At 38.2% G+C, this 19,372-nt stretch overlaps 2 pseudogenes; one reads left to right on the top strand and one right to left on the bottom strand.

Annotated features, from left to right (window-relative positions):
* Positions 1-742: 742 nt before the first annotated feature.
* Positions 743-1,460, top strand: LOC116906183 (annotated as a pseudogene).
* A 5,475-nt stretch (positions 1,461-6,935) lies between these two features.
* LOC116906182 lies at positions 6,936-16,329 on the bottom strand (annotated as a pseudogene).
* Between the last annotated feature and the right edge of the window lie 3,043 nt (positions 16,330-19,372).

The following is a 19,372-nucleotide window of genomic DNA, read 5'->3' as shown; positions in this document are numbered from 1 at the left end:
GTGACATCATTCATAGCATGAAACTTTCCATTTATTTCAATGAGATATGTTCCAGGGTCTTGAAGCAAATTCTATTTAATGGCATGCAAGTTCAGAAAAGTAGATTTGTAATGAAAATAATTAATTCTTTTGATAGAATTTCCACAAGTTGTAGATGACTATATAAACATTTAAGTAAAGAAGATTTTTATAGGCTTAATACAAAGGTAAAATACTGAGTGGAAGAAATACATTTCAAATAATCCATTAAAATATAGATACAAACCTTAATGATAAATTATATTTGAGTCATAATGCAGTTATTGTAAACATAGATAACACTATTTAAAATAATTAATAACTAAGAAAATAATAACTAATTTTTAACAACTATTAAAAATGGTGGCACATCCTTGCTATATCTGTACTAAGAAAGTAGACTGGAAGAATCAATTGTTGGAAGCCAGTCTAGACTACAGAGCTAGAAAAAGTAGGTATGCGTGCAGTAATGAAGATCTAGTATCTGCACAACAGAAGACATGTGACTACCACTTATGAGCCCAGTTTATTGTCAACTGACTTATTGTCTTTCAAATAGAATATTATAAAGTGCTTTTAAAGATTTATTTATTATATATTATGTGTGTGAGTGTCTTGCTTGTACTATGTGTTTACCTGGTGTCTACGGAGCCTGGGAAAGGGCACTGGAGCCCTTGGAACTGGAGTTACAGGATGTTATAAACTCCTGTATGGGTTTACAAATATGATGTATTGGTTCAGTTGGATTCGGGCAGCAGCGCTGATAGTTCAGTTCTTCTGTAGCTTTCCTTTTTTCCCTTTCGCTTCTGGAAACAAGGACTCTGGTGTCTGTGATGGTGTCATCAAGTTGTTCCAGGGCATGAAAGTTCTCAATTCCTCAACACCAGAAGTGAAGAAACACAATAAGGCAGTGCCATCAAGCCATCTGCCTGAGTGAGGATAAGAAGATCATTCTGGAGAAGGGCAAGGCAATCCTGGTAGGAAATTAGGCAGACTGGATGAGCCCTACACCACTTCTGTCAAGATTCTGACAGATAACGACTGCCATTATGCTCTCTATGATGTAACCTACAAGACCAAGAACAAGAAGACGTGCTCTTCATCTTTCAGGCCCCTAAGAATGCACATTTTAAGAGCAAAATGGTCTATGTCACCTCTAAGGATGGCATGAGGAAGAAAATGACAGGAAGAAAGCATGAATACAAGCAAACTGCTGTGAGGAGATCAAGGACCAGTACACACTGTCAGAAAACCTTGGGGTCAGTGCTCTCAAAAGAGCTGCTTCCAGCCTCCTACCTGGAATATCTAGCAGCTCCAGACCTGCTCTAGGGTGTTTCCGGCTGCAACTTTCTTTTGAGACCAGAAGAACTAAAGGGATTGCATCAGGAAGAGGGCAGTTCCTTCACCTCAGTTGCCAAATATCCCTCCTACCCTCTGGATAGTCCTCTTCTATTCAATTCCTGATGGTTCTGTTTGCCCAAACTGCCTTTGATCTACTGATTTGTCCTGGGTTGAAGAAGAACAAGACCTGTTCCAGGCACCCCAATTTTGGGGGAACCTGCATTTTTTAACAACACCTAAACCCTGCATCCCTCCCCATCCTATGCTGACAGCTTCTAACCCCAATAGTGACTCTGTGCTCATCTGTTTGGTTCTTTGTGTAAATGAAATGTAGAAATGACCCTCCTTGCATCAGCTGGGTGCCTTTCCCTTGATCTTGGCCACTCATGAAAACAGAACAAATAGTGGACCATCCACTCAAAATAGATAAATAAAAATAAAAGGCTAATTAGCAACAAAGAGATGTATCATTAAAAATTCCTTAATGACGAGACATCAATTACTGATATAGGAAAAGGAAGACATTATTAAGTGAGAACAAATCAAATGAGAAGATAATTCTTTATTATAATAAGTACATAGACACACAACATATATGTCACTATTTATGCATATGTATATAGATAAATTTTAATAGAAAACTATTGAATAAATTAATCCTTATGATTTTTTTCTAGTGGCTGCATTTCGAATATGAAAAAACTAGGAGGTTCACCAATCCATATTTTCTATTAGATAGAGCTAACATGGTACTTATTTATATAGAAATAGTTTTAAGGAAATTAAATTCTTTAATGTACAGAAGCAGTCATTCATCATCTCTTGCTATGCACTAAGTCAGTGGTTTTCGACCTATGGGTCCTGACCCCTTTGGGAAGTGGAATGACTCTTTCACAGGGGTTGCCTAATACCATGAGAAATACCTATATTTATATTGTGAATCATAACAGTAGCAAATTACAGTTATGAAATAGCAATGAAAATTATTTCATGGTTGGGGGTCACCCCAACATGAGGGTCTGTATTAAAGGGTCATAGCATTAGGAAGATAGAAAATCACTGAGTGACTAAATGACTAAATGACTATGTTGGGTGATATGATTATATATACCAGAACCTTGACATGACTTTTAAGTTAACAAAACCTCTTCAGGATACTTGCTTTGACAATGTTTCAGAAAGTAAATCTACCAAGAAAAACCTCAGTTGTGGCTTTTGATATACTAAAGTAGAACAATCATAAGTCAAGGCCAGTCTGAGCAACTCAGCAAGAACTTGAATTAAAAAAAAGTAAAATGTAACAGAGAGGTTGGAGAGACGGCTTCATGGTAGAGTGCTTGCCTAGCATGCAGAAGATCCTGTGTAATCCCCGACACTCCAAAAGAGACAAGGTTCAGTTCTGGTATCTTGAGAAGGTTACGTCAAGCAGTGAGGAAGCATAAATCTGCATGTGATGGCTCATCCCTGTATATTCAGCACCTGGGAAGTTGAGGCAGAAGAGTTGCCATAAGTTTGAGATGAGTTCCAGGACAGTGTACGTTACTATGAGACCTGTATCTGAAAATCATCCGCCTCCCAAACAAGGAAACACAAAAACCAGAAGCAAAATATTATAAAATACCTATCTAACAAAAACTTATTCTTTTAACTTAATTCTTACATTTTCAACTGGGTTAGGATGCATTACACTTTTAATAGTTTGTTCCAGTTGGATGTTAACAAAGTAAATATTATCTGGACTTACTTATGTTAAGGTCTACCTGGTTTAAAATATGTATATAGGATTGAAGATGAAATGTTATGGTTTCTATTTGGACAACTATTATTTTTTCAGTTATCTTGGATGCATTTTCAAGGTATATTAAATCTTTCAAACGGGCCACATTTTATCACTAAAACAATATTTCATTGTACAACAAAACATAATTTAAAAATACTTGAAAATAAAAGTAATAAATCAGAGACAATTACTATTTAATAGTTTAGCATGTTGTTATAAATAGTTTTATTACTATATATTTGCTAAGGATACATTGATGAAATAGCCTTTACCAATGTTTCAGAAACATATTATCTCAGTTACTGTTCTGTTTCTGTGAAGAGAAATCATGACTATTATGAATATCTATGAAAGACAGAATGTAATTGGGATTTGTTTATAATTTTAGAAGGTTAGATTGCGGTCATCATGGCAGAAAGCAGGCAGGCATGTCACTGGAACAGCTTAGAGCTTTACCTACTTTCTGATTAGTAGGCAGCAGAGAGAGAGAGAGAGAGAGAGAGAGAGAGAAAGAGAGAGAGAGAGAGAGAGAGAGAGAGAGAGAGGCTGTCACTGGTAGACTTTTGATACCTCAAAGCCTACCCCAGTGATACACATCCCTCAACAAGACCCCACCTTCAAATCCTTTCCAAACAGTTCCACTAACTGGCAACGAAGCATTCCAATATATAAGCCTATAAGGGGCAATTCTCATTTAAACCAACACATTATGCTAAAATATTTTCATTTATAATACACAATAAGACTATATTACACTATGTGGTCACCTTAGCTTATCTCTAGTCATGTTGTAATCGGAGTGAATTCAGGGACTTTTAGGTACTAAGAATTATGATGTCCCAAAATATCTATAGTTGAGTCTAAGACTTTATTATTATAAATTGAAAATTCCCTAAGTAGGGTTGATATTTCAAAGAATGTGTGGAAAAAGACTTTTATTTGATACTAACATAAGGAATCTAAAAGTTTATAAAAATTTACAAATGCACACCATTGGTTTTGGTCTTTACTCAAGATGTTATTTGCAATACAGAAAAAAAAAGCACTGGGTTTTCTCAGTGCTTAACTAGAGATCAATTCAACCCTCCAAGAGAATTTTTCATCTATTTAATGCTAGCTATTTCATTAATTCTTGTATTCAAAATACATGTGGTGTATGGATTTTCACAAATGAATTCAATAGCAACCCCTCTTCTCAAAAAGACTATAAATTTCTGTGGATGTGGATAATCAAAACACCCCCTTTTAATGCTATACAATGACAATGACATGATATAATAAAGTTTTTCATCCCCTTAGAATCTGAATGATCACTGTATGGCGAGTAAAATTTTCATCTCAACCTCTTGTTTGGCAAAAGAACCATAGAATATACCAACAGATACATTGACCAATATTCTACATATTGAAATATTAATAGAGTAATGCACTAAAATACATGCTTATGCAATGTGAGTCTCATAAAAATAAGACAGAGACTGGAAAGATGACTCAGTAGGTAAAATGCTCGCCCTGCAAACATGATAACCCGAGTTTAATTCCCAGAACAAAAATAAATAAAGCCGGGCACGGTGGAATTATTTATCATCTCAGCACTGGAGAAGGCCAGAGAAGAAAATTTCCGGTCAACCTAGTCAACCTGGAGGGTTCTATGCTAACAAGTGATGCAAAATAAACAAAACAAACAACAAAAGTATTTGGAGTCTGGGTTCCAGGCATGGACCATCACACTCAGCGTGCTTGCATTATTTGTAGGCCACTGTCTTGAAAATTATTTTGGATTTGACAAGCAGTTATTGTATAGTTCCCACTGACAAAGAATTGAGTTTACAGAGATAAATAGGATGAGGTTTTGGCCCACAAGAATCACCTTATGGCCCAGTGAAAGAGGTGAAGGGAGAAAACTCACATGATCTCGATATAGTTAACGCCGTGATATAGAAACCGATCAACACCTGCTAATGTACTTTTTATTGATTTAGACATTATTCATGCAACATATATTTATTGAGTTCTTGATAGGTACTGAGATCAATGCTTAATGTAATTCTGAATAAAAAAAATCTATAGGCCCTACTATCATGGAGAAAGTAAAGATAGTATCAACCTAACAGCTTCATTACTTATTTTTAATAAAACCATTTTGGCAGTATTCTTGTAGACTCTGAGAATAAATCTTAATATATGTGCCTGTTTCTAAGCATGGACACTTGATGTCTGCTTTGCTGAGTGGCCATTTCAAATAGCATTACGAAAAACACCCCTTAACAAATGGATCTGTAAATAGTGTCTTAAGCAGAAGGGCAGAAATCGAGAAGCAGAGTAATTTTATCATTGCTTAGTCTGGTGATATAAAGCACATCTTCAAGGTTTTGGTCTTTTTGATGGTTTGTTTGTTTTTGGTTTTTCTTCAGGTGTGACACTGTGAAGGAAACCTAATGTCTTAAACCACATGAGTAGTGTCTGTGTTTTCTTTTGCTTTTTTGGCGTAAGAATGATTTCCTGCATGTACTTTTTTGTGTACCATGTGCATGGAGTGCCCATGCAGGTCAGAAGGGGAGGTTAGAGCCTCAGAAACTGGGATGGGTCACAGAGAGTTGTGAGCTGCCATGTGGGTTCTAGGTTCTCTGAAAGAACACTTAGGGCTTCTAATTCCCGAGCCTCTCCTCAGACTCCTGTGTGTGTATTCTTAAAAACGCAGGACATAATTTTGCTATTTTATTTCTTGATTGCACACATTTGAGGCTCTTGTCATTATTGGAAAATATCGGATGCCTGGCAACATTTTAAGGGAAAGACTTGTTCAGTCCATAATGTTAGAGGCTTAAAAGGTCACATCAGCAGATGTATGTTGTATTGGTTCTGATACTACAGTGGGGTTCATAGTACATAGCCTCATGGTGGGGATGTATGTAGGAAGAACCTAGGGCAAGGCACAAAGCCAAAAAGCAATGCAGAGTTTGGAATTGTTTTTATAATTGCTCACTCCCACAAGAACTCAGGGTCCCAGAACAGCCACAATTTCCTTAAAAAACAAAGTTCCAAATGACCTAATGACCTCCTTCTAGGCTGCCTTATTTCCTCACAATGGCTACCAAGTTTCCACTATGAGTATTGTGGGAACAAGTCATATCCTAGTTACAAAACAAACAGACAGGTAGACAGATGAGAGGGTGGGAGGGAGGGAGTGAGAGAGAGAGAGAGAGAGAGAGAGAGAGAGAGAGAGAGAGAGAGAGAGAGAGAGAGATCTCATAAGAATGTAACATTATATCATTTAAGAGGTAATTATTCCACATCTCTTTAACATATATTAAAATGAGCATGCCTTTCTAGGAGTGGTGATATCTTACTGAGCAGTGGTCCCTTGGTCAGTTGACTGACTGGCACAACTGGATTATTTCACTGGTTCATGTTTTGGAAATCTTGGAATGTTAGGTTTCCAGCTCAGACAAATTGTAAAAGATTATGCCTTTAAAACCACCTAAGTTTAAATTATTTCCAACAGTAGCTGCTGTTGTTTATCGTGTGTTTAAAGATGTCTATGATGTAAACATGTCATATGGATGCTCGCCCATGGACAGGACAAAGAGGACTCTGTGAGTTGCTAGTAGCTCCAGCGTTAGATATATTCCTATGATCCAAAACAAAGGCTTTTCTTAAGAACAACAAGGGGGCTGAAAATATAGCTCACTGGTGGAATAGTTTATTGGCGTGTGTGAAGCCATGGGTCCAATCCTCAGAGCCACAAGGAAGAAACACAGAAATGCAAACTGCAAAAATTACAGGGAACAAAGGTTCAGTCCAGTTCTTTGGTTCTTGGGGCTTTTGTACTGGCTGGGAGCATAGACCCTGGGGAAGGGCATGGATGTTGCTGGAAAAGGGGCTCAGCTGCTGTCTTGTCAGCCCCTGTCTTGGCCTAATTCCTCTTGTGAACTCCTGGTAACCCTGTGTTCCCTGGGGTACATCTGAATATGAGCTGGGGTCCATGGGGTCTAATTCTTCATCTTTCTTGCTCTCTACTTTCTTGCTCTTGGGGTAAGGTGCCAGTTCCTCTCTGCAATGATAGTGCTGGTCTTTGTCCTCTTCTCAGCCTGCCTAGTTGAAACTGGGTCCCGATCTCCTCTCTGTCTGCTCCCTCCCTCCCTCCTCTCTCCCTCCTTCCCTCCTTCCCTTCTTCCCTCCTTCCCTCCTTCCCTCCCTTCTCTCTCTCTCTCTCTCTCTCTCTCTCTCTCTCTCTCCCCCCCCAATTCTGTCCTCCCTCTGTCCTTGCGTCCCTCCCTCCCTCTCCACTTCATCAAAGTTATGCTCTCTTTTTTGGTCAGACTTGTCCTGGTTTTGATCTGCCTTGTCTTGGCTCCTGTCTGGCTTCTCGTGACAGAAGATCTGACTTCTCTTGATTTCTGTTCAGCTTCTCATGATTCCGATCCAACTTGTCCTTAGCATCTGCATTATTTTTCGTGAATTTCTTGGCAGATTTGGTAACAACAAAGGTATGATCATGTGAAGAAAGCCAGGACAAGAGATCTTTCTCCACATTCCAGTAGCAAGGGAGTCCATAAGAAAGGTCAAACACCTTGTAACAGCTCAGTGGCAGGCCCTCTATCTGAGTGGTCTCATAGTCAACAGGATCATCATGGTTGTCTTCAGCGATAATCTCTTCCTCTGGCTCTGGCTCCATATGTTTGAGGATGTTCCTTTATACCTAGCCGGGGTCTGCAGTGCAACAAGGAAGGCATAGTGGGTTGCTGACTAGACCCAGGAACTGGTGACCAGATGGACCGAAGACCCTGTTCCTCTCAGCACCATACTTTTAATAGAACTCAATTACTTGATTTCTGATGTTATAAACATCAGTTTCATGATGTTCTTCTACATAAAGCAATTAAAAATTATATAATAATGAGGAAATCTTCATATTGCCTAAAATCCTTCTTTTCATCTTATTAAATTTTAATTAACTAAAAATTCTTTATAGCATATATACTCCTTAGGTGTTGTGCCAACATTTTGTGAAGTTGTTGCAGAAATTAAGTAGATTTACATATGTTTCCGTTTGTAGAAATTAATTAGAATTAATAGATTTATTCTTTCTGTTCAAGTTACATGGATTAATTGATGTTAGAAATAAAGCCAGAAAAATCTGGCCAATGTTTAAATCAAAGGAGGAGTATACCTCTGATAATCAACTGGTTGGTGGCATTAATGAAATTATTCATATAAATATCTGAAACACTGCAAAGCATTTCCCTTGAATTTTCATTTTGTTGTTTCTAATGTATTACATTTTAGCAATGGTACTGCAGAATAATATTTGAAACATAATTTAGTTTATGTTTCATTTGTGGGAGAGTTAATGATGTTGGGAAGTAAGTAGTGTTAAGAAATTATAAAAGATAGATTTCCTTCTTTAATGGAGTCATTAAAGATCATTTTGCTTTCGATGCTTATCTTAGAAAAATTAGTTTCTGGGTTCAAGGAATTTGAGTATTGTTTATAAACCATTATATCCCATCCATAATAATTATAACCTCATAAGAGGAAGTGGAAGGGGCGGAGGAGAAGGAGAAAATATATGACTTGTGTTGATGAGCTGACTGGAAACTTTTACAATATTTTAAAAGGGCGATGAGTGCTATAACTCTTCTAATGTGCCCCCGTCATCCATGTCTTTAGCTACAAACTTAGGCAAAAAGAGTCAAACCAGCACATTAAGACCATGTTACCCAACTCTGTTAGAGAAAGACAAGCCATACTTCTTGAAAGCAATAGTGGAGAACCTGACCCAAGAAAGCCAAAGTTTTGAGACGTGGTACATTTTTACCTAAGAAACCCAGCACTGATTAGAATTGAAGTGAACTACTGAGGAGAACCCAGGACAAATGGGACAGGGGGTGATGGACAGGTCATGTACATGCAGCCATACAGTGCTTCATGCCTGAGCTTCTACCAACAAAACCATCGTTAGATTCTATCACAGAAAGGTTGGGAATCTTATTAAATGAAAGGATGATTTCCATACTTGGTGTAATGAAGAAATGAGGAAGTTTGATAGAAACATTTTAAACATGTTTTTGAGTGATTGTTTTAGTGTGATGTGTGTGTGTGTGTGTTTGTGCATGTGCGTGTGTGTGCATGTGTATGTGCATAAGTGTGAATGCATGTATATGTGTGTGTATTAATAATTGCAATGGGCACAGAAAAATGAAGCTTTCTTGGATTCTTCTATAATAATAAACACTGTTGAATGCCTACTATCATCCCGTGATAAATATTTCATTCTTACATGCACATTGAGGGTCTGTGAGTTAAGTATCACCTCCTTCTATATGTCCTGTTCATTCTGAGATTCAGGTTGAAAATTATCTATCAGGACATGACATTCTTGTGGTCAAAGGCCAAGGCCTATCACTATGACATAGTATCATAAATTTAGTAGCTCAGAACAAGAACTGAGGGTCAGATGTGAAGATTTTCCCTGAGTTCTGAGTTGCAAGGGAGTAAAACCAAGTTGTTTGCTGCTAGGTCTAACTGAGGAAGGGTATTTTGGGGGAGAATCTACTCAGTAGACTCAAGCTAACAGCAGAATATAATTCTTTGAGAATAGGATGTGGGTCTCCTTTTCTTTGCTCTTTGTCTGTGGAGGGACAATTCTTGGGGTCTCTCTGGATTCTGAGCACATAGACTCCCTAAGCCAAGCAATGGGACACTGAGTCTTCCTTGTATTTGGCATCACACTAATGTTTTTTTCTGCTGTGGCACGACCCTTGCTTTCTCTCCAACCATTTCTCCTAGTCAAGTATTAATACTTTATCTTCTGCTTTTCAGAATTGGTGAGAACATATTGAACCTGAGGTTGGTTGGGCAAGGAGTTAGCTGTGGGGTAACCAAGGAAACAGCATTTGGCTCTTATGTCAGTTATAATTGCTCCCTTTGCAGTTAAACATCTTTCAAGATTCTGATAGGTTCTTCCTGATGAGATAGTGGGTATTTGGTGGGGATCTCCTTATCTATGATGCGTATCAATCATTTGCATTCTCAGAAGATATCCACTTCAATATAATGTCATTTACATTGCTCTTTTGACCCTTCTTGTGGACTTTTCAAGAGAATCGCAGAAAAGAATACTGTATACGAATGATCTGATCCGCCATGCTATGAGAGATAGAAACAGTCACTTTAACACAACAAATGTACAACCCAACTCAGAAGTACCCATTAAGCTACTACAGAAATAACAAACCCAGAATCTTCAACTCCTTACTGATATCTCTACTTAACTTGATCCTGTGTCTTTGTAGAAAAAGCTTGGTTTCTGTCACTGCAATAAATCTTCTCTGGACTGTGATTTTCCTATCTCTTATTGCAATAAATCTGATTCTTTGTTGTCCACTTTTGAATTCCATCCTCAACAGACTAAGTCTTTCCAAGACTCCCACTTCTGATGGCAGATTCACCAGATAACAGAAGACAATCTTTCTATTTTTAAAGTTTGTGATTAATGACCTTCATTATATCCACAAAGTCCTTTTACTCTAGTACTTAGAACAGTGTTTGGCTGAATAACTGGGAAATAAGAGTCTTTGGGGGACATCCTTAAGTTTTTGTCTTTAGAAATCTAAGAGTGTGATAAATCTCCTAATATATACATGTTTTAAAGGTACTGTTGAAAAAGCAAGATCAATAGAAATAAAGAATATCCCTTGAGTTGTTAAGAAGTACACTAGAAGACTGTGGTGCCCATAATTTAGAGAAATTATCAATCCAGTTTTGTTCATAAAAAGAACAAAAGTATTTACAATTTATTCCTAGGGCACAGAGTCCTTACTCCAGATTCCTGCATTCATACTAATGGCATTTGGACCTGCACACAGAAGGGGATTCAACTTCAGAACAGTATATTGGAGTCAGAGGGAACAAGTAGCCAGGCAGGAGATGAAAAGGGATGAGTGGAAAGGTACAGCTTCTCAGTAGAAGTCAGATCTGGAAAGCTTAGTAGATAGCATCTACAGATGCTGAATTGGGGGAGCTATTGAGGTACACTGGTCCTTACCTATTAGAAGGACAGTTGTTCCTCCCGTGTCTATACCTTGCTCCTAATAGTGTCATGTTTCTTTACAGTATTTGGTTTAGGCTAAATCATTTATAATTTATCATTTAGTTTTCTGAAACACTATTTCCTCTGCAGTATGAAGTATGGTCACATCTCAAATGGCTCCTTACTTTGTCCAGACATGGGAGACATTGCCTGGGTATATCAAAGTGTATGTTGCTGTGATGGTTAATACTAATTGTTAATTTTAACAGTACTGGAATCAACTAAGAGACAAATTTCTAGGTGGGTCTTAAAGGGTATTTCTGTGAAGAATTAGCTAAAGGAAATAAGCCCATTTTCAGAGTGACCAGTATGATCCTGTAACAGCCCAGACATAAAGACGTCCAAGAAACAAACAAACAAGCAAACAAAAAACCTAACAAAACCCCCAATAAACAAAAAAATTCCCAAGAATATGGAAGAGTGAGTTGATCTTTAACTCTCATAGTGTTATTTGAAAGCAAGTATTTTCTTTTGAAGCTCATCTTCACATAATTTTCCTGTTTCTATTGAAATGATTTACTTATTTTATTCATACATATATATTTTATTCATACACATATATTTTATTCATATGTATATATTTTATTCATATGTATATTATATATATGTTTCTGTGTATATATGCCTGTGAGTGTATATCACATGTGTAGGTACACATTGGAGGCAGAAGATGGTGTTGGTTCCTCTGGATCTGGAATTACAGATGCTAAACCATCTCTCCATGTCCTCTGTGCTTTTAAAAATAGGCAGCTAAAATGGTCAGACTAAAATGGTCCTTCAAAACTTCAAGGGGGCAGACAGAATGAATCCAAAGTCACACGGATGTGCTGGTTTGCCTCTGCAAGAAGGAAATGGGTGCCATCTGGGAGGAGATTTCATTTGCTGCCTAATTAATTCTCCATGTTCCCTGATATGCTAGTGCCTAGCTCTTAGATACGACTGCAAAAGGGAACAGATGGCTTCCTGCAGTTACCTATTGCCTACTGTGATCTTCTTCCTAATTAATCTAAATACAGCGCCCATTATTTAATCTTAATCAAAACTTCAACCCGCTGAAGTTTTTGGGTGTCATTATAAAGTTATTTTCCTTTGTTTTCATTTGCTTAATGCAGCCTGATGCTTTCCTTGAGTTGTGAGTACTTAAATAGTTGCAGAAGCATCCAGGCCAGCCATGAAGTTTCCTTCTGTAACCACATAGTAAACAGGTTCTCCCACAGTTAATGTCAGAACTCTAATCCAGGGACAACTGACATGGACTATCTGAAAGGTTTTTAAGTTGATGTGTCACATGAGCATAATAAAGTTTATATTCTCTGTGTGTGTGTGTGTGTGTGTGTGTACATGTTTGTATCCCTGTGTGTGCATGAATATTTCATTTTGTTTTATATATGTCTCTGTGGAGATCATGTGTATGAAGATGCTTACACAGGCCAGAACAGGAAGTCAGATCCCTAGGAGTTGGCTTTACAGGAGGTTACAAGCCACCTGACAGGGACACTAGGAACCAAACTGCTCTTGTAAAAGAGCAACACATTTTCTCAACAGATGTGCAGTCATTACAGACCTTTATATGCTTTATTTGAAATAATAATAATTAATAATAATAATAATAACAATAACAATTCTGTAGATATGCCTAAGATTATATGTCCAGCATTGTGAAACATGAAATATAAAAATTTCCCTGTTAATATTAACAAATATTAAATTTTCTCTTTAATATTATTTAATCTGTGCCTTTCAAAAATATCTGCAACTAATTTTTGACATTACATTTTTTTCTGGTATTGATTGATAGTACCATTCAGTAACCTTTTCTCTGGTTTCCTCCTATAATTGTCTAGAGAAGTTTAAAAATTATAGAGGTTGTGATTTCCAGTTGAAATTGGTTTTACAGTATTTTCATCAAGTCATTGGAAGAAATATATTCAAGATACTCTGGCTATTAATTGCAGGAGGGTTACTTTCATTTTCTCTCTTTTTTGTTTCTTTTATCTTTTAAAAATATTTCTCCTTTTATTTAAATAAGTCCTTTTCTCATACAATATATCCTGATTATAGTTTCCCCTCCCTTCACTCCTCCCAGGTCCTCCCCACCTCCTCTGCTCTCTGGGTCCAGTCCCTTTCTGTTTCTCATTGGAAAAGAAAAGGTTTCTAAGAGATAATAACCAAAGTGACCAAATGAAATACAAGACGAAGCAAACTAATGTTCAACCTGACAATTCAACAGGAGGAAAAAGAGCAAGCACACGAATCAGAGACCCACTTGTTCTCACAAAAGTTTTAAGAGTTCCATAAAAACACTAAGCTGGTAGCTATAGTGTACATGCTGGGGACCTCGTGTAGAACCATGGAGGCGCTCAGACTCGGTGAGCTCTTAACGCTCCTTGCAGTTGATGCAGAGGCTGCGTTCTCCTAGTTACCTCCATCTCCTATGGCTCTTAAAGTCTTTCCACCTCCTCTTCCTTGGGATGTCTGAGGAGAGGGATTCAACGGAGACCTCCCTTTGTGTAACACCTGCCTCTGGGTCTCTGCACCTGTTGCCATCTGCTGCTGGAGGACGCCTTTCTTTCTGATGATGACTGGATAAGGCACATCTGTGAGTATAGCAGACTATCACTAGGAGTCATTTTACTGATACTGTTTGTTGGTTATGAATTCATTCATGGGCGCTAAGTCAAAGGAGACATTATTAGGCCACTCCCACATGTTCTGTGCCAGCATTGTCCTGCATAATTTTCAGGCAGAACAGATTATAGGCCAAAGGTTTTATGGCTCTGTTGGTTTCCACATTTCCCTTTTGTTAACCTGCAGAGTACCAAACAGATTGGAATGCAAGGCTGAAGGCACTACATAAGCCCCAGCTCGGCAGTTCCGCTTTCATGAATGGCGTGGATGTTGCCCTCAGCAATAGGACCCAGCTGTCAGTTTATGGAGATCAAACTTTTGCCTTCATAAAAGACTGGGTTGTTTAGAGATTTCCACGGGACTCAGTTGGACAAGAAGTCAATTGAATGTAACCCAATCCTGCTACTGGATGCCTCATCCTAGAGACAAGAGATGGCCTCACAGCCCCCATTATAGGGATTCCCAGGAGGGTCGCCATCATACATCTCAGGAGGTTTCCACTGCACCTCCCCCAATCCTAGGCATCTCTCCCTATACTTTCTCCCTCTATCCCGTCTCCCCTCACCGGGTCCCCCAATCCCATTACCAAGCACCTCCAGTCTCCTCATTACATTTACTCTACTTCCTTCTCCAAGGGGGATCCATACAACCCCCTTTAGAGCCCTGCTCTTTTTCTACCCTTTCTGGATATAAGGATTGTAGTTTGTTTATCATTACTTCCTGACGAATATCCACTTATAACTGAATATATGTTATGTTTATGTTTCTGAGTTTGGGTTACCTCACTCAGGATGATTTTTTTTCCTATTTCCATCCATTTTCCTGAAAGTTTCATGATGCCATTTTTAAAGAGTTCACTAACATTCCATTGTGTAAATGTACCAAATTTCTTTCATCATTCTTCTGTTAAGAACCATCTAGGTTGTTTCTAGTTTCTGACTATTATGAATATAGCAATTATGACCACGATTGACTAAGTGTGCTTGTAGTATGCTGGGATGTCTTTTTGTTTGGGATATACCCAAGAAGGGCTTTCAGGAGCAGTAGGAGGGATGTGGGTATGCCTTTATTCTACTTGTTGCCTTGTGGTGGGGGCCACCATATATAGGTTAATAGGGGTGCCTGCTGGGGTTGGGGTCTGGGACAAAGCAACAAGTAGGAGGAGGAATTAGGTTAGAAAGGAAAAGTCTGCGTGATACACAGGTGTTGTGGATTGCTGTTTCTATGTTCTGCTCCCTCAAGAGCGCCTCTGTAGTCAGGTGCAGTCAGGTGAAACCTTAATTAGTCAGACAAGGCTAGAGCCTGTGATTGAGTAGTGGAAGAGAAGGCAGAGTTTGAGAGAGGGGACAGAGAGAGACAGAGACGAAGACAGGGAGACAAGATGAAACCCATAGGAGAGGATGATGAGTCAGAATCACGTGGTCCTAGGATCTTGAGTAATTGGAAATTTCTTTAGGTAGACAAATCATGTGGGGTGCATCTGTCCAATCTAGATGTGCAGCTTGTATTAATATCAATTATCAACTGAGCTTTGAATTTTTTGTGTGGGCATTTTGGGTTGAAGATTTACTACTATAAATCTGGCTGATAAATTACAAGCCTCTAGAGTGTTCATTTACTGAGTTATGGGGATTTGTGACATCTAGCCACAGGGGGCAGTTGGCCTGGGAAGATGGGGTCAGCCTGGCAGCTGGCTAGCTGCTGGAACCATGAAGATGGGCAATACTGCCCGGGCCAGTGCCTATCCGGGGACTGCTACAGACCTGGGGATGTGATGATTATGGGATTGGATCTAGGAAACAGAGAGAGAAGGACTGCAGACAGCCTGCTTGAATTTTTTTGGCATGGGTGATCAGGAGTGTGTGCTGCAATTGGAGTCAGCAGGAAAAGTAACATACCGGGGAGGGAAGTTAGAAGGGGACGATCTGTGGAAACCACAGGGCAAGAAATCAAGGGGCAGGGAATAGCTTCCAATGGTGCTCTGCTTCAGAGCTGGAGAGGAGACTGGCAATTGGATCCAGGTAAGCTGAAAGATTCTTTCATTTATTAGAGCTAGAAAAATAAAAAGTAATTATGAATTAAGACAGAAAATAACCTCGATTTAACCTCAATTAAGTAAATATGCATTTTATTTTAATAAAGTAATTAGCCTAATAATAATATATAACTATATATCCATCTTCACAGTAAACAGACTGTGTTTCTTACATCAGTCAAGGTAGGATAATTTGTATTTTCTGACCCTAGTGCTTCCTTACCAAGTCAGGGAATTAAATATCTGTGTAGAGTAACATTTTTCACTGGGAAGTAGCTCGTTGGAGGATTGACTCATTATGCATTCCATTTTTATTTTTTTGCTATAGTTCATTCACCCACACACTTACCATTCTGTATTGCTATTCGACTTTGGCTTTTTACACGATTCTTTCACAAATCTGAGAGGTTGGTTCCAGGAATCAGAGATCATATCTAATTCACTTTTTATCCCTGGAATCTAGAAATGTGGTTGGCACATTGTTTACGATCAATGAGTGTTACAAAATGAATTAATGCCCAGATTTACTGGAAAAGGTGATGATAGGGTACAAGACAGCTCAACATGTGTTTCTTCGGGTGGAAAATAATGAACCTGATTGTTGAGTGCATGTGAAGAGACACACAATAATTCTCCTTTAAAAAGAAATGTCTATTCTTTTTTACACCCAAATGTTTCACTTCTTTTATTTTGCCCCTTCCTTGTGCTTCAGGGAAGAGATAAGCCTGAACAAAGCTCTTTGCAATCTAGTCTGCCTTCTGGTTCCTTTCTGCTATGCAGGTACAATAGAATGAATGTACTGTCTCTACATTAGAAGACCTTCTGACTGCGCCCTGGAGTTTTCTCTACCACATCTGTAACTTTCATCACTGCTCAAACAATAAAAAATGTCAATCACTTTGAATCCCGCCTAAGGTATTTTCTTCTCCTCCCCGCCAAAATATTCTGTCTAAGGAACATATTTAGCTCTTATGTGTGGCCTTCCTATAACATATGAGAGGAATAACCAAATTAGTTGATTATGAAGGCACCTTAGGTAACATGTAAGCATTCTTAGTACTCTTGATAACATTCCAGGTTCTACAAAATCTATTCAACAAGATGGAATTTATCACCTTTAGAAAATCCATTCTAGTGCAATCAGTATTTTATGACATTTTCTCCAATAGTGCACTAAAATATATTACCTTTTAACTTGTTTGTGTAATATTCTCAGAAATCATATCATAAATCAAAATAGAAGCCATCTATATCTGAATGGGACTCCCTAATATTTTAGTTCATTGGTGTCTAGAACTCTTCAGAAGCATCTTTTGTGTGCCTCTTATGTAGTTATTAACATTTAGATTTTTGCCCTTTCCTTGAATTCACTAGCCTTTGCATCTCCCCATTCATTGTTTTAATCCAGTATTGATTTTTAAACAATAACTTTATAAACCAATACTTTCATTGTGATTTTGTATGTCTGTGTGGCATATTTGTGTGTACACATTTGTGTGGATGTGTGTATGCATACGTGTGGTTGGGGAGCATGTGGTGGGCAGATGTCAATGCTGAGTGTCTTCCTCAATTACTCTCTACCATTGTTTTTCAGAAGGAGTCTCTCCTTGTACCTGGGGGGCTGCTGATTTGGATAGGCTTGTTGTCTCACAGAGATCCTCTTCTCTCTGTTTCCCCAAGACTTGGATTACAGGGACAGATATCAACGTTCCAGCATTGTACACAGTTGCTGCATATCTGAACTCAGGACTTAATGCTCAAGTGAAAGCACTTCATCAACTTACCTATGTTTCTAACCCTTTACTATAAGTTTGCTGAATTGTATGTATTGTTACAACTTCAAATTTTAAATTGTTGTTTTGTTTGCTTTCTTGGTTCCTTCTACCTATCCATCTATTTAGCCATTGTGTGTGTGTGTGTGTGTGTGTGTGTGTGTGTGTGTGTGTGTGTGTGACCACTTAATCTTTATACTCATCCAAAGGAAATATGTGATATTCTGTCTGATTGAGTAATACGTTACTATTAGAACAAAGATACAAAGGATTGATGGCTCTCAGGTTGTATTTCTATGAACCCATCCACAATATCCTAATTCTGGAGTAGCAAGTGAGATAGGAATGTTTTAATAGATTTACAAATTTAGTAGGCAATCAGGTTAATTCTTTTGGGTATATCCAGCTGTCATTTTCTTCTGACATTTGAATACAGGTTTAATAATTCAAAGACAATATAGACAACTAAAAGTGAATGGAGGTAAGGTCTCCCATCTTTATGTAGATACCATAGGTATTCCATAGTGATCAATGTAAGTGCCATCGATTTACTGTTTTATGACTCAAACACATAAGCCTGTACCCATATGAATGAACAGTCCTGATGCCCCACAAGGCAGCTCTTGTCCAGCTCTTCCCCTGCTCTTGTCCATGTTGGGAGGCATTGACCTTGTTTAGTGTCCTAAATCCAGCTCCAATTATAGCACCTTCAGTTGCTCTATTCTTTTCAAGAGCCCTTAGAGAGTAAGACCTTGTGGTCTGTCCTGGGTCCTGCTCAGGTAATTGCAGACTCAGTAAAGGCTTTCTGTTATGTATTTATGCAAATTTTCATAATCCTTCAAAACTGAGTAATTGGAGCATAGGTCAATACTCGAAGCATCTTAGCATTGAGTGGTTTGGTAGCTGCTAATTCTATGCAATGCTCTTTTTGGAGAGAATAAATGAAATCAAAGATCCCATAAGAAATGATTTTCATTTTACTTAAACCCAAAGCTAATGAATAGCAACTGAACCTTAAGCATTATAACTAACCTTTTTCCCCCCATGGTAGTTACTATTTATTTCTCAGACGCATACAAAATTTTGTTTAAATAACAATTGGAAGCTAAGAAACGACTCAGTCTGGGTGTGGCTGCCACACAAGCAACACTTTTTGTTAGATTCCCAGTTGGATCTAGAAGCACAGACCTATACTACTAGTGGTAGTGGACATATACAAGAAGTTCTTTGGGTCACAGGGACAGCCAGTTTATCTACTAGAAAGAGCTCTAAGTCCAGAAACTCTGTCTCAAAAAGTAAGGTGGAAGGCAAGAGAGAAAGACATACAACATTGTTGACTTTTGAGTTCCATGTGTGCCTGCACATACTCACGAACATTCACATGTACATAAAGCTCGTACACAAGAACCCTGAAAACAATTACATGCAAGAGATATAGTTCTGTTAATATGATTTAAAATTGCTTTTGATATGCTGTCATCAAGTCAAATGACAGTCTTCTTCAACAACCTCTTGTGTCTGACAATACAAGTGGGTCTATTGCCACTTGAATTGAATGTCTCATTTTGACTTCTAAATCCTGACAGAAGTGAACAAATTGAACTTTTGTGTGCTTTGCTTTTTATAGCATGGTCTCACGTAGTCAAGGATGGCCTTGAATTTGATGTATAGCTAAGGTTGAATTTGAACTTTTCTGTTTTATG

The sequence above is a fragment of the Rattus rattus genome, chromosome 7, assembly GCF_011064425.1.
Source record: "Rattus rattus isolate New Zealand chromosome 7, Rrattus_CSIRO_v1, whole genome shotgun sequence".
In the NCBI taxonomy this organism is placed as follows: domain Eukaryota; kingdom Metazoa; phylum Chordata; class Mammalia; order Rodentia; family Muridae; genus Rattus; species Rattus rattus.
Note: the sequence above shows the minus strand (reverse complement) of the source record. Positions and strands in the feature narration are given on the sequence as shown.